General features: G+C 36.7%; 1 long non-coding RNA gene across 1 annotated transcript; it reads right to left on the minus strand.

Annotated features, from left to right (window-relative positions):
- Positions 1-3,084: 3,084 nt before the first annotated feature.
- On the minus strand, positions 3,085-3,891 carry LOC116265659 (uncharacterized). Its single transcript, XR_004175156.2, has 2 exons — positions 3,452-3,891; positions 3,085-3,366 (listed from the first exon to the last, which is right to left on the minus strand). It is a non-coding gene; the product is annotated as an uncharacterized LOC116265659 (long non-coding RNA).
- Positions 3,892-14,809: the final 10,918 nt, after the last annotated feature.

Here is a 14,809-nt window from a genome sequence, read left to right on the forward strand (position 1 = left end):
TTTGTCAAACACATAATAAGGTGTTTTGATGATTCCCTTCTGAGCGTCCTCCACCAGAAACCATGGTTAGCAACTAAATTGAATGCATGTCTCTTTTATTTAAGAACTTAAATGTTGTCATTCTTAATTACTTTTATGTTAAGAAAAGGTGCCATGCTAATTCTCCTTCCTGTCATATAAACTAAATATCATAAGAAGCATTTGACTGGAGGGAGGCTCATATATATAGTCTGGACGTCCGGTGTATCTAAGGCTGGGCACCGGGCCGAGGCCGCTGTCGGGTACATGATACCTGGTCCGACTCGTGCCCCGGCCCGGGAAAAAGGAACCCAGACCGGCCTGACTCGTTATCAGGCCAATTCGAGTGAGCCCGATTTAGGCCTGATAATTTATTTTTTAATTATTTTATTAATATATATTTATAATATTTTATATTAAAAAATACATTTTTAGCTGGACCCAAACCGGGCTCGGCCCGATTTTTGGATGTTGGGCCGGTCCGAGTCTTACTCGTTATCGAGTCAAGCCGACCCGATGCCCAGGCTTAAGCGTATCTAATGGATTGCAGTTCCCTTCTCCGAGGGGGCGGCCATGAAAAGAGAAAGGGGAGATTTTCCGACGTGGGTGACGGAACACCTCACTGACGCAGCTCCCTTCTCCCTCATGCGGGCATTCTGATGGGGCTTTCAACCAATTCTTTGATGTAGCGATGACAAATTTCAATATCCTTTGATCAACCATGAACTGTGGATTCTTAGTCATGGCAATTTTTCTAGATCTCATTTTGAATAACTTGTTCAAAATTTTGTGGTTGACAAAATAACAATGTAAAATCACATTTTTATAAATTTCATAAAATTTTCTCATACTTTTAGAAGGACAATCTGCTTCACTGCTCAAGTTTTTCATGCTTTTATTGCTTGATCCTGACCTTGTAGATATGATTTTGTTGATTTTGAGTCTTAACTCCATTCACTTGATTCATCAAAGAATTAGGTCTCTTTAAGTTACAAGGATGAATTTTTGGATTAAAGAGATGAAAAGTGTTAGAAATATCACCTAATAAAAAAAATACTCATTTTCCTTCTCATCAAACTTTATCAGTCATGAGATAAGATTTTCTTTTTTAATATACGCAATGCAGCCAAAGACTTTCAGATAATTTTCCCTTAGCTTTTGCATGGTTATGCTTCATAAGAAGTTACAAATGGGCTTTGTAAAAAATATGATCAAGACGTGCACTGCAGTATGAACAACTCCAACCCAAAAAATTATTTGGAAGGTTTTTAAATTTTGGCATGCTTCTTGTCATTTTAACAATTATTCTACTATCACTTTCAATGACTCTATTCTACTCCAAGTTTTTTTTTTTTTTTTCCAGTTGTTAACAATCTTTTAACGTCATACTCGTTGCAGTAGTCTCAGAATTCATTTGATATAAACTGCCAACCTCAATCTGTTCTCAAAATTTTTAAGTTGAACTTGCTTTCATTTTCTAATATGCTTTGCACTATTTGAACATTTCTGACTCGAGATGAAAAAAATAAACTCACATCATTCAGCTTACATTGAAATGCTTATTCTAAATTGTTTGGCTTAGACCTAGATATGTGCTTTTTATGTGCCTGTAAAGAAATCATTAGTTTGTATAACAATAAAGGCCGAAATACGCTTTGGTTTTTAATTGCCGCAACAATATAAATATTTTTAGACGAAAAGCTCCGTAGAACTTTTTTCAACAATCTTTTTATCTTTAAAGAGAATTTTTTTTTGTTCTCCTGCTTAAATAGCATGTCAAACTCTCTCCAAAGATATTGGAGTTTGATCCATATGACTTCCCCAGAACTTCAGAAACTTTTTTTCAAGATATTTCATATTTATTTTGATTTTGAATCAAAGGCATTGGAGTTTGATTGATAAGACTTTCTCAGAGCCTTCATTTTTCTTTAAGATATTTCATATTTATTTTGCTTTTGAATAATTCACAATAAGATGAAATCTTGACTTATTTAGCCCTTGTTGAATAAAGAGGAATAAAGAGAGACTCCCCAAAATTTAAAGCGTTCACCGTCATATATTGCTACTTGATTTTTGAGAAAAGTTGAAATCATTATTCATTATAGTTGGTGGAACTTGATACCATGGAATTGTTGAAAGCATTTCTTTCTCAAGCCAAGCTTTTATACCAAACTCGTTGGACCAAAGTAAGCATATAAAGCAAACATTTCGATACAAAAATATTCAAGAAATGTTGAAATACAATCATCATATTCAAGAAATGTTTACAATTTTCAAGGTATTTTTGGAAGATCAAGAGGCCTTCTTTCATTCAACCCTACATATTTTTTCTTTTGTTTGGATTTGGATCTCAAAATTTTGGAGGATGCCAAAGTTGAAGAATGAAGACCAGGAATCAAAAGTCTCTTAAAACTTTTTCCACGACTCTTTAAGTCATGAGTACAGCTTGTCACACGGGAAATTTTTCCACGAACACGAAAGGCATAACTTTTTCTTCGGAAAAAAGAGTCGTGCCGTTCGGGGAAACACCGGGAGCCCCATAAATTTCCTCATTGCTTTGTGGGCATATTCCTCAACGATAAGATTCCACCAAATCCATTTTCGAAGGCTGTGACATCCCTGTCAAAAATCGATCAGATGATATTTTTCTGGTGTTGGCGGTATCTGGGTAAGTGGAAAAAATAAATTTTTTTTTGGCAAAATATCATAAAATATATATTTTTTTAGTTTTTGTAAATTATTTTAAAATACTTTTTGTTTTCTTGTGGATGCCGTCTCCCATCACGTAGTGCCAATTTATGATCGAAACTAATCGCACGGATTTCCAAAGGCGATAAAGTCGGAGACGACTACCACCGGTAAAAGAATTTTACTTAGCATCTGGTGAAGGCTTATGTGAAAGACTTGCAGTCGCCAATCGAATCAGCCAACGAAATCCATCGAAGGAACCGACGAGAATAACGCATAGATTCAAAGCTTTAATCAACCAACAATAATTTTCTTCCTTCTTTTTGTTCATGTAATTGGGCATCATGAGAGGACGGAGATCATCGACGATCGATCGGATTTTCAAGAAAGACGCTGGTGTTTATTCAAGAACAAGGTCAACGCTTCACATCAAATCACACGACTTGCCTTACACAGAATGCACCCATCACACCCACAGGCAAACAACAACAAGAAGACGATCCACTACAGGAAGAACGACAAGGGAGCAAGATCATGGCGGAAGGAAGAAGGCCACGATGGTGGCCTACGAACAGAATCGGCTAGCAGCAGCAACAGAGGACGTCTAAGCAACACTCGCACGTCTCAGCGCAGCAGAAGCAGCAGCAGGCGGCGAACAAGCTGCACCCACAAAACAAAATGGAAGAAAACCATCAGATTCTCTGAAAACAGGGAGAGATAGAAACAGGGAGGGAGAGAGACGAACCAGGCATAAAGGCAGCCCTTCTCTTCACGGCGGCGCTGGACATGATCGTAGTAAGACATGTCCTGGTTCCCTGGTGGATACATCCTTGTCCTCTGTCTGGATCACCGGATGGATAGAACGAAGAGACGAAGCAGAGGAAGAGAGAGAGAGGGAGTGACTGTGGAAAGTGGGAAGGAGAAGGGGAGAGGGGAGGGCTTTTTAATGGATAGGGAGGCGGCTCCACGGTCTCGAACCGACAGCTGGGAGTCTGAGATCATTGGCGTGGGAACACGCTGGCTGAGAAAGAGAGAGAATCCAATTCTACCACTTCTTCTCTCTCATCTCGCTTTCCTGCTCAGGCTTCACCAAAGTAAAGGCCCCATCAATAATGAACTCACTTAACTTTTTCGCAGTATGGAGATAAGATCGTCATGGCGCCATGGATTTGAAGCTGAGGACACTCGAACCCTATTAGCTTTAAAGATGTTTGATGCATAATTTTAACGAATATCATGAGCTGAATCCAGTCTTTAGAGCAATGTTCAAACCCCCATTACACTGATTTTTATATATATAAAAGAAAGAGAAAACGAGATAAAAGGTTTATAAAACTAGTATTTATAACAAAATTTAGGAACAAGAAATTTCTTAAATATAAAAATCATCCGCAAAAACAAAAGCAAAAAACTGCAATATACAATACAATGCATAGTAAAATAAGGGAGACATAAAAAGAGAGGAAAGATAGAGCGGCACAGTCATCCAACCACATATGGACAGTGGTGCCTTAACCGAATGACAAACTGAGCATACTCCTGCACAAGACGAACTACAGAATCTGGCGAAGATAATGTGCCCCTGAAGACCCTGTTGTTACGCTCCTCCTAAATGTGCCACCAAGGTGAAATGAGTCACGACCTCCAAACACGACCACAAGAAGCAGACAGGTAGGGGGAATGACAAAAGAGGAGAAAAAGACGAATGGATGGTGAGTTTGAAAGACTACTAACAAGGAAATGCCAGACAGAAGCAATGACACTAGAGAAGTAAAAAGGTGGACTCGATATTCAACCGCGACAAGAAAGAGGGGACACTGGTTAATCAAACTGATGCCAAGGCGCTGTAAGTGGTCAAAAATGTTGATGTGGTCAGTAAGAAGAAGCCAAACAAAAGCAATGGCACGAGGAGATGGGCCAGTAGACCAAAAGGATCCGGGTGGGAATGACGCAACAGAAGGACCAAAGGAGGCTAGGTAGCAAGAAGAAAAAGTGAACTCACGGATAGGTAAGAGAGGCCAAGATGAGGATGTAGACGATGAGCAGTCAGCAAGGTGGAGAAAAAAAAGAATGGTAGAAAGCATGTCGCATCAAAAGTGAGAGGGATATGTGTGAGAGATAGAACTATTCCAAACACTAGGGGAAGACAGGTTGAGTTTGGAACAAATGAATTGGGTGATAGGAGAATTCTCAGTTGCCAGATGCCACCACCAAGAACACAAAGAAGACTCGCATGCTTGACTAAGGTTAGTAATCTCAACACCCCCAAAAAGATGTGGAAAGACAACTACATCCCAATGCGCAAGGCGATCCGAAGGTCAATTACCATTCCAGATAAACTTACGAATAATCTTATCAAACTTACTCAGAACAACCACACATGCCGATAGACAGCCAGAGAGAGAAAGAGATAAAGGGAGAGGACCCATATGCCGAGTTGGGATGCACTTTTTCTGCCAGCCCAAGTGTATGTTCACTTATACATGTATTTGTTGTGAGAAGTTATTGTAAGAATCTCATTATTATATATATATATATATATATATATATATTTCTCTAATCATTTGGTGTGCCAGTAGGCTGTATGTGTGAAGACGCCATATATATATATAAAGAAAAGAAAGGGATTGATAGATTCTAAATCAAGCTACAGATGAACCCTTTAACTTTCTTCAAAATACAAACATTTTAAATATTTATGAAACTAAATTAATAGGGAACATGCATTCATTTATGTTATTTTATTAAAAATATTAATTTTTTATTATTAAAATCAAAATTCTGACGTTATATTCACTGTTGTTAAGTACTTTGGTTTCCTCATTATTATTATTATTATTTTGGAGGGTGGTTGGGGGTTGAGGAGGTCGGTTTGGTTGAAAGGACAGTGACCGATGGTTATATGTAGCCTGGGATTGGTAGTCCCAGCTGTCACATGAACATTTTGGAAGAAAAAAAATTTCTCTTTTTCTATTGTTTGCGTGCGATTACCACAACATGCAAGGGATGTGTGGAAAATTAACCATGATATAATTGACATATGCAAAGAAATGAAATTCTGATTTCCACCAAATATCCCAAGATTGAAGTTAGGTGGGAATATGGGTAAAACAAGTTCTGGACAAACTGTGTATGGCTAGTAGAGGCCATGGTTCCTGCAACGTAAATTTATGTTAAATAAAATAATACATTTTATTTTGGCTACCGTGACTATTGACTATTTACATATAATTCCATTTAATTAACTATGTCCCTATCAATATGCATTTTTGGTTAGCTATTCATATATGTATTCTCTAAGTGATTTAGTTCGAAGGTACTTATTGATTAATTAAATTGGTTAGGTGAAAGGAAAGTTGTAATGAAAAACGTGCTGAGAGATAGGCTCCCTACCTTATTTCAAAAACTTAATATTTGCATAAAAAAGAAATCATCAGCACATGGCTCTTATCATAACATCAGATCAGAATTTTTTTTAAAAAAAAAGCAACTGTAAACACAGCAGCCCAAGAAACTTAAATCCCAAAAACAGAATAATTGAGCACAAGAAAGGATTCATAAACTTCAAAATCGATCTTCAAGGGGATTGAATCCATACATGAATATTATGTAAGGCCAAGAATATTGCACATCGATAAGATTTGGCATCAAAACCTGTTGATGAGGAGGATTTAATTATCATTTATGCTTGCTGATCTGCATGGTGCCCAGTATGGGTCCTTATGAACTGCATTAACTGCCCATATTGAAACGATTATAGTCTTGAAGATTTGCATGCTTGATTCATGAAGCACGAATTCAAGAAACAGATACGAATGTTAATCAAGTTTCCAACTCCAATGGCAAACTTAACTTTCGAACTGCAGCAGTTTGGTCAGAGGAATCAATTCAATAATTACAGAAAGAGAACTATCAACAACCGTAGAAGCTGGAGCGTCAGCACTCTGAACACCTCTTCGTATGACTCAACTATTCGTTTGGCTTGTGCAAATTGTGGTCAAATGTCGAGCATGTACGCAACAGAGGCTCTCAAATGCAAAACTTATCGCTTTCAAAAAGAGGGGACACAAACCGAACGTGTGGTTGTCGAACTTCGGTAATGTTTCGCCGCAGAAATTGTTATAACAACGCGAGGATGGTCGGTCACACGCCGAAAGGCTGTCAATTTTTAGCGACGACCACAGCTGAACGCCGTGATTTTCACTTCATTGACGCGACAATAATAATGTGTTGGTAAAACTGACTTTCTGTCAGTACTTTTAGAAAAACGCATTTTTTCAAAAACAAAAAAAGCAAAAATATTTAATGACCGTTTAAAACTTAAAAAAACGTAATTTTTGAAAAAAAAACGTTAAAAACGAAAAAGACGTGTTTTTTTGCTTTTTTTTTTACTTTTTTTTTTCTTTCAGTTTTTTTTAACGTCAAACAGTTTTTTTCATTTTTTATTTCTTATTTATTACAAATCTACTTATCTTTTCTCACTTATTTTTTTTTTTTTTTAGTTTTTTAAGATTTTTAAAAATTTACCATATTTTTTCATTTTTTTAAGTTCATCATATTATACCAAAAAAAACCCTCACAGTTTAAAACTTCGAAACATTATTTGTGATTATGAACTTTTTATCCATGTCCTTTAATAATAAAAATTGGTAAAAATCAATTATTAGCGATGTTTGAGTTTTGGTAAAAGTATAAATTCACGTTTGTCTCTCAATGTCAATGAATGTTGTCTTTTATGGGCCAGTGAATCTTTTTTTTTTTTTTTTTTTTTTTTTTTTTTTTTAAAGTGTTACATCCCTAATGCGACAAACGTGAATTTATTCTTTTACCAAAACTCAAACATCGCTCAAACATCAGTGAGCTTCATTCTATCAAGAGTGAGTTGGTGCACCCAACACATATATCCAACAAAGAGAAGAAACATTTTTGAAATTATTGAAAAAGAAATGTACCTTTGAGTCTTTTCACTTTTATTTATTTATTTTTTTTGTCTTTATGAAATTTTTTTTTATTAACCTGGCCCATTTCCAACATTCTAGCTTACAAGATTCTCCCTTCTCCTCCAATCCCCACCTAAGCTCCCCCAAGCCCATGAGCCTGCCCTAGGCTTTGGCTTGAATCTATTTAAGGCCTGCCACTAGGTTTAAGCCCCTCATTGGGCCTGCAAGAATCCTTCCATTTCTGTAAATGAATGAATTCTATTCTCACCTCCTTGGGTATCTTCCTGCATTGTCACAAATATCGTTTTCGAGAAAATCTTATCGTGGTTTTTCTCGGGTATTTTTTTGGTGAAATTGTTCTTCATAGGTAAATTTTGGGTTAAAAAATTAAAATAATAAGAAACCTTCAAAAATAAAAATATATTACAATCCTATGTAAAAATGACAAGATTTTCATTTTGGTGAGATTTTCAAAATCTTTTCTCAAATTTCTCATTTTATTTCATTTTTTGTAAATATCGTGAAATTTTGAAAAGCTCACGATATATGTGACACTGGACTCTTACCATCCTCATCTAAAAATTGGTTATCGATAGGGATGGAGTCAGAAATTTTTCATAAGGTGGGCCGAATTAAAGTTTCTAAATTTTGACTAAGACAAAAATATCATTTTTCAAAATTTTTATATACAAGGTTTACATGTAAATTTTTTAATTTTTTTGTGAGCTGGGGCAGGCCCATGCAAGCCCTATCTTGGCTCTGTCCTTGGTCATCTATGGCAGGCCGAATTAAATGAACAGTCGCATATCCCCAAAAGAGAGGAGAATGGTTCTCCACCTTCAACACTTTCTTATGGACTTAAAGTAACTATGGAGAACTTTTTAGAATTAATCAGCAAAACCTGCCGACGATTTTTCTCGGAATAGCTTAACCCTTCAACAGGCTTACTTGACACCTGCTAAACAAGATGAATCATTTGAAAAAATAAGTGCGCCGCAACCATATCAAAATGAGGCACTTTAGGGGCCGTTTGGTAATAATACTATATTGTTACTATCCAATGAATCTGCCCGGTAAAATGAGGTAAATCTATGAAATAGTGTATATTTCACATGCCAAGAATGTAACCATATTTTAGGGTAAATTTATAAGACAATAACAATGCATTACTGTTCTTTTAAATAAAATCCAACATTCAATGTTAATTTTTAAGGAGCTTTCGTTTTAAAAGTTCTGAGGAAATGTTGAGGGGAAATTAGAGTTAGATCGTCCTAGAAGCCCACATATTGACTTGATTTACACTTTCTTTAACAAGAAACATTCAATGGAGAAAATAGAATCATCTCCGCCATTGAGTTTGACATATCTTTCAAAGGAGAAAAATAGAATCATCTCGGCCATTAAAACAATCTGGCTTTTATATTTGTGAACTTAATATTCACCGTTTGATCTCCTTATAATTGATGGTTAGATAATTCACATCAAGTCTGTCATATGAGGAACACTCTCACGTAGTTAGGTGTTTTCCTATATATATATATATATATAATAAATTTAGATTTGTAAATGTAAATGTGGATGGTTAAGAACTAGACTGCATGCCTTTAGTGACGGCATAGTAACTGTTCGTATTACTTTTAGTAACAAATTCTAGTGGACTCACTCACTCAGCAGATTTTTTATTTTTTAAGCATCATCTAACAACATTATCCGATGTTTAGCATATAAGAATGATTCCTATATCGAATTATTGTTTCCAATCTATCATCTAAAATCCATATCCGACATAATGCATGAATTGATAAGAACCCGCACCAGCGTTCCAAGACAAATTATCAACACTTCAAATAAAATCAAACAACTGGAGAAAGCAGAATAATGCTTTTGCTTCCATGAAGAGAAGGAAGGATCAAATGCAGAAAACTGCCACCATTTGTTGGGAACAAAGATCAACACTTAAAGAACAAAGATCGCAACATGACAACACAGTATGCGCCTACATCCATGAGGAGAAAGAAAGACGGGGGAGAGGCCATGGGGATGGAAGAAGGCAACCATCACCCACGAACAAAATCAGCAGCAGCAACAGCAAGACAGGACGTCGAAGCAGCACGAGCACGCCTCAAAGCAGAAGCAGCACCAACAAACGCTGTACAAGCTGCACCAACAAAACAAAAAGGGAAGAAATTAAAACGTCGTCTTCTCTGACGCGCGCGCGAGAGAGGGGAGAGAGAGACGAACCAGGCGTAGAGGCAGGCCTTCTCTTCATCGGGCTGCTGCTGGACACGATCGACGTTTGACATCTCTTGCTGCGCCGGTGGAGAACTCATCCTTTCCCTCCTCTTTCTAGCTGACGGAATCGAAAGAAGAGATGAAGAAGCAGAGAGAGGGAGAAGGAGAGGTGCCAAACTGGGAAGGAGAAGGGGGAGCAGGCACGCCTCTTTATAGGTTTTGGTATACGATGGCAGAAAAGATCCCATCCTCCCATTTCCTCACCAGGAAGCCACGGGATACGAATCCAACGCTAAACTGAATTCGGATCGCTTTAAAAAGGATTTATTGCAGAAATTATCTACGTCGTTGATTTCACTAATAGCATGGCTTGAATTCAGTATCCAGAGTAATCTTCAAGCAGCAATTAGAAACCCAACTCGATTTTTCGAAAAGAGACGAAAATCAATGCAGAGGCCAAAATTACCATGTATTTTAGACGGAAAATTGAACAAGCCTTGTCACTCTTTCTCTCTTAAACCAAGATGCCAGTAGGTGAAAGTATCCCGTGATATGTAAAGTGAATCGGAGATTTTATTTTACGGAAACATATTTAAAAGGAAACAGTGAAATGTTGATTGGAGAACCTTCACCGATAGTAGTTCTACACTCTACCGGCATTAGATTTTTACAGTTTCCAGAGATCATGAGGGAGAGAGGGAAGCCACCCGATTCAAAGCTCGAGTTTCTTCCTTTTCCACATTTTTTTGAGACCTGAGACTGATTTTCGTGCTTCGAGGTGATGAGAGATGAACAGGCCCGCCTATCAGTTCTTACCATGTGTATTGCACCAACCAGAGATGAGAGAGATCTCATTCATTCAACACTAGCACTTAGGTTGACAGCTTAGAACTGGGTTTAACCTGAGGGGTTACGATAGAAACTTCTGGTAAAATGTCCGCCCGTAATCTAGCAGATAAAGTACATTACAGCCCGTAATCTAGCAGATAAAGTACATTACATAGTCAGTTTTAGGTTACGGATTGATGACTTACCCATTCAGTGACTTTGGCACTGGACGTTCTCAAAATGGGTATTATCGTGTCGGGTGAATTAGATATGTTGGCATTCCAGGCTTCCTTCTCCTTTCAGGGAACAAATCTCATTTTTCTCAAAGGGCCTGAAATAACTTATGGAGAAATGAGTGGAAATGCTTGATGCATATACTGGATCCATAATTGCCAATTGGCGACATGTAGCCAGAAAGAAAAAAATTTCTCTAAAACAAATTTTTTCTTTGTCATGTTTGGGTGAGTTTAGGTTGCCATATCATGCAAGAGATCTAGAGAAAAGAAAAACAACCACAACAGTATATATGCCAAAAAAAAAAAATGAAATCCCGATTTCTACCAAATGTGACTTGCTAACTTTTTATTAAATTTTTAATAATGAGCTGCATGTTAATAAAAAGAGAGATGTGGAAGTTAGGCTGTTTCTAGAGGCCATTCAATTGCACGTAGCCAGTTATGGAGAAAATTTTATCAACGGCACTAACCCTAGTAGGTTTGGTGTTTATGGGGCATTGATGTGAGTCTGGGCACTACATTTGACTGGAACCAGGTCCAGCTCCCTCGTTATAAACATTTTTAAGGATTTGTGTTGCCTGGCGTGGGCAATGGCTCATACCAGCCCACACCTAGCTCCGCTACTCCAGGTAGCAAACATAGGCATGACAACCAATACCCACCGTAGTGGTTAATTTTAGTAAAGATCTTGGGATTACCCAATACTAATGGTTTAGGCATGGATATTCATTGATCCAAAAGCAGAAGTGGATCCCATTTGCTCCGGATAGAGCCCATTTGCCCTGATGGCCGGATATAGTCGTCAGGCTGGTACGAGATGAGGTCCTCTACCGTTGGTTTACTCTCATGGGAGCTATGATCTTGTGTCAGTAGTTGAGAGTGTCGTATTAGTTGAAATACCTCTTGTACTCGCTCGAAATCAACCCTATCCTCATTTTCTTCTTGTGTTGCAAGACAGAGTCATTGATATGCAAGTTGAAACATAGTCTGGTCATCACTCTGAAGCACTAAAAACAGACTTGGTATCAAAGAGATGGGGAGAAGTGTGGGGGCTTCAGCTCATCTGTTGGGTGGTATGATGAAATACTCCTCCTACCACCCAACGACATATGTAGACATGATGGAAAGGTGAGAAGAAATGAATGTGAGATAAGAGAAGTTGCAGCTAGAGCTGCACCTATGCTGGTATTATTTGGTTAGGATCTCTTCTGCTTTCGGGTTGAACCATGATCTACTTTTTATCCAGATCTGGAACCGATGTACACAACCTTTTGCACCATTCTATTGGGGAAAAATGCAGCATCCACGTTATTAACGGGTTTATGATCCAATAAATCCTTATGTACCATGACTGAGTCGGCCTTGTACACATGTCCCCTTCATGTCCACAAAGTTTCAAAATCAACATATATAATTTTTATCACCCGTAAAAGTGATTTATATGTATAAACCCAAGAAGGCCAGTTTAGGAAGTTGAATGTCCGTAAACCTTACATATAGACGAAAATTCTATGAGGATAACATGTTTTTATGGATTCTTAAGCCTTTGAGCAAGAAAATTGATCGATCTGTCAACACCCCAAATTTTTTCACATCGGAACTAAAGCGATATCAAAATTTTATAAAAGAATTGTGAAAAATTACAATTTCAAAGCTAATTTCGAATCTAAAAAATAATCTAGATTCAATTTAACCCGCGACACAAATCCCAATGCAGGATTATGAGTCCAAACTATTTGCAAATGTCATTTGACATCCAAATCCAATTGCAAAATTCAAATTTTGTTTTAAATCCAAGAATTGGATATGATTCGGTCTAGAATGCTATGTGGAACCCATGTGTGGGCCCCACCTAGCCCGTGTGGTCAAGAGCCCCCCAAGGGTCACGCTCCCCATTTCAAATATATATATATATATATATTAAAGGAAGAAAAGTCATTTTCAAAGAAAAATGAATGAGAAACCTAGAAAAAGAGAGACATTTATGTCTCTCTCTCTTCTTTAACTAGGTCCTCTTTAAAGAGGAGTCAATTTCCAAAAAACAATAACTAGGCTGGTCAAACTTATCTAACCTACTTAATCCAAGTAGGTTTGACCCGGGTGCACTCAAATGTGATGTCAATTCCAGCTAGGTTCAGTCAACTTGGGCTCAGCACAGTCAAAAGGGTAGGTCTATCCCGCGACCCAATCAGTGGATGAAAATAGACTTTGACCCAATCGAACCTACTTTGACTAAACTCTGTCGAAGTATAATTCAGCTCAATTAAGAGTTTTCTTAATTCAAATTTATTAAATCACCTCAAACAAAGTCAAACTACTCGCAAATGAGCTTTGACTTTGATCAATTGGTCGAAATTGACCAATCTAGACAATCATGTCCTTCTATAGTCAAATTGAGATTATAGAGCCTAAATTGGTTTATGAAAGACACATATATATTTGGATTTATAAAATATATAAATCAAATACCAAATCAAAATTCAATATTTCAAACTAAAGTTTGATTCAGTTGAAATTCATCTTTAATCAAGTTAAGGACAAAAATACCCCTTTCGAACCAAATTTGATAGAATTTTCAAATTTTATTCAAATTTAAATTGAATTATCATAATTCAATAAAATTTGGAGCTTAGTAACTAGGTTTTAACCTAACAAGCTCGATTTCAAACAAAAAAAAAATAGCACAAAATAAGGAAAAACCATTTACAAGGGCATTTTGGTCAAATTTGAAGATTTGAAAATGATTTTTGAAATGTGATTTTACATTGTTTTCGAGACTCAATCAATCACATGTAAGTCTGAAAATTGGTAGAAGAAATCATAAATTTCTAAAAGGCTTTTAGAGAGCCGATTAGGTAGAAGTAGAACCTTTTTATTGTTCTTCAAAATATAACCATTTTATGGCTGAAAATTGGCATCGCAAATATATAAAATTTGACATTCTTAAGCTAATTCCCATAAAGCATGGTCTAATTCCAACAACTTGCATACATTTTACGTATGGATTGCTGAAATTAAATAAAAATGAAATGAAAATGATTTAATAGCATTGCACTATGAAAATCAACAAAATGATCCCTCTTCTTAAAAACCAGTTTGGACGTGTTCCAACCTTATTTTAAAAGAGAAAAATGATTTTTTAAGAAGAGATTGCACGTATATATATATATATATATATATATATATATATATATATATATATATATATATATATATATATATATATATATCTTATTCTTCAAAATGGAATTTAATCAACGGACCGCATGACTCATGAATCTTGATGATTCATAGCTAGGTTCTTTTACGTAGGAAGATTGAAAACTTGTTTCTAATCTCCTCTACCACCCTTGATCAATTAAATTGAAAGCCATCAATTTGAACGACTTCAAATGAGAAGGAAAACAACAATACTCAAGCTAATTTATCCATAATGTTGTCATGCAAGAGTTGATCACATTCATAAGAATGTATCCATCCCTAATAGGCGTTTTCATCACATATGTTGCAGCAAAATCACTCTCTCTCACCGTGGGATTCTCTCATGGTGAGGAGTTCAAAATGGTTTTAAGCTTCTTGTTTTGCAAGGGACGTGACCTTGGGGCCCTTTTCAAAATTTGATACATGGGTTAGTCTTTTAGAAAAACTGACGTCTGCATTTTGCATTAACATGTACATTTGATCGTAGGTTTTCCCCAGCTGGACATCATTCCCAACTATAAAATAAATGAAAATAAATCCCTCACCCGAATTGATGAAATTAGAATGAACGAACAAGAAGCCAAAATAGATGAGAAATTGATTAAAATCACATACCTTGCGGTTGGTTTTGATACTTGATCTTCGCCTTCACTTGTTTTCCAAATC

The sequence above is a fragment of the Nymphaea colorata genome, chromosome 1, assembly GCF_008831285.2.
Source record: "Nymphaea colorata isolate Beijing-Zhang1983 chromosome 1, ASM883128v2, whole genome shotgun sequence".
In the NCBI taxonomy this organism is placed as follows: domain Eukaryota; kingdom Viridiplantae; phylum Streptophyta; class Magnoliopsida; order Nymphaeales; family Nymphaeaceae; genus Nymphaea; species Nymphaea colorata.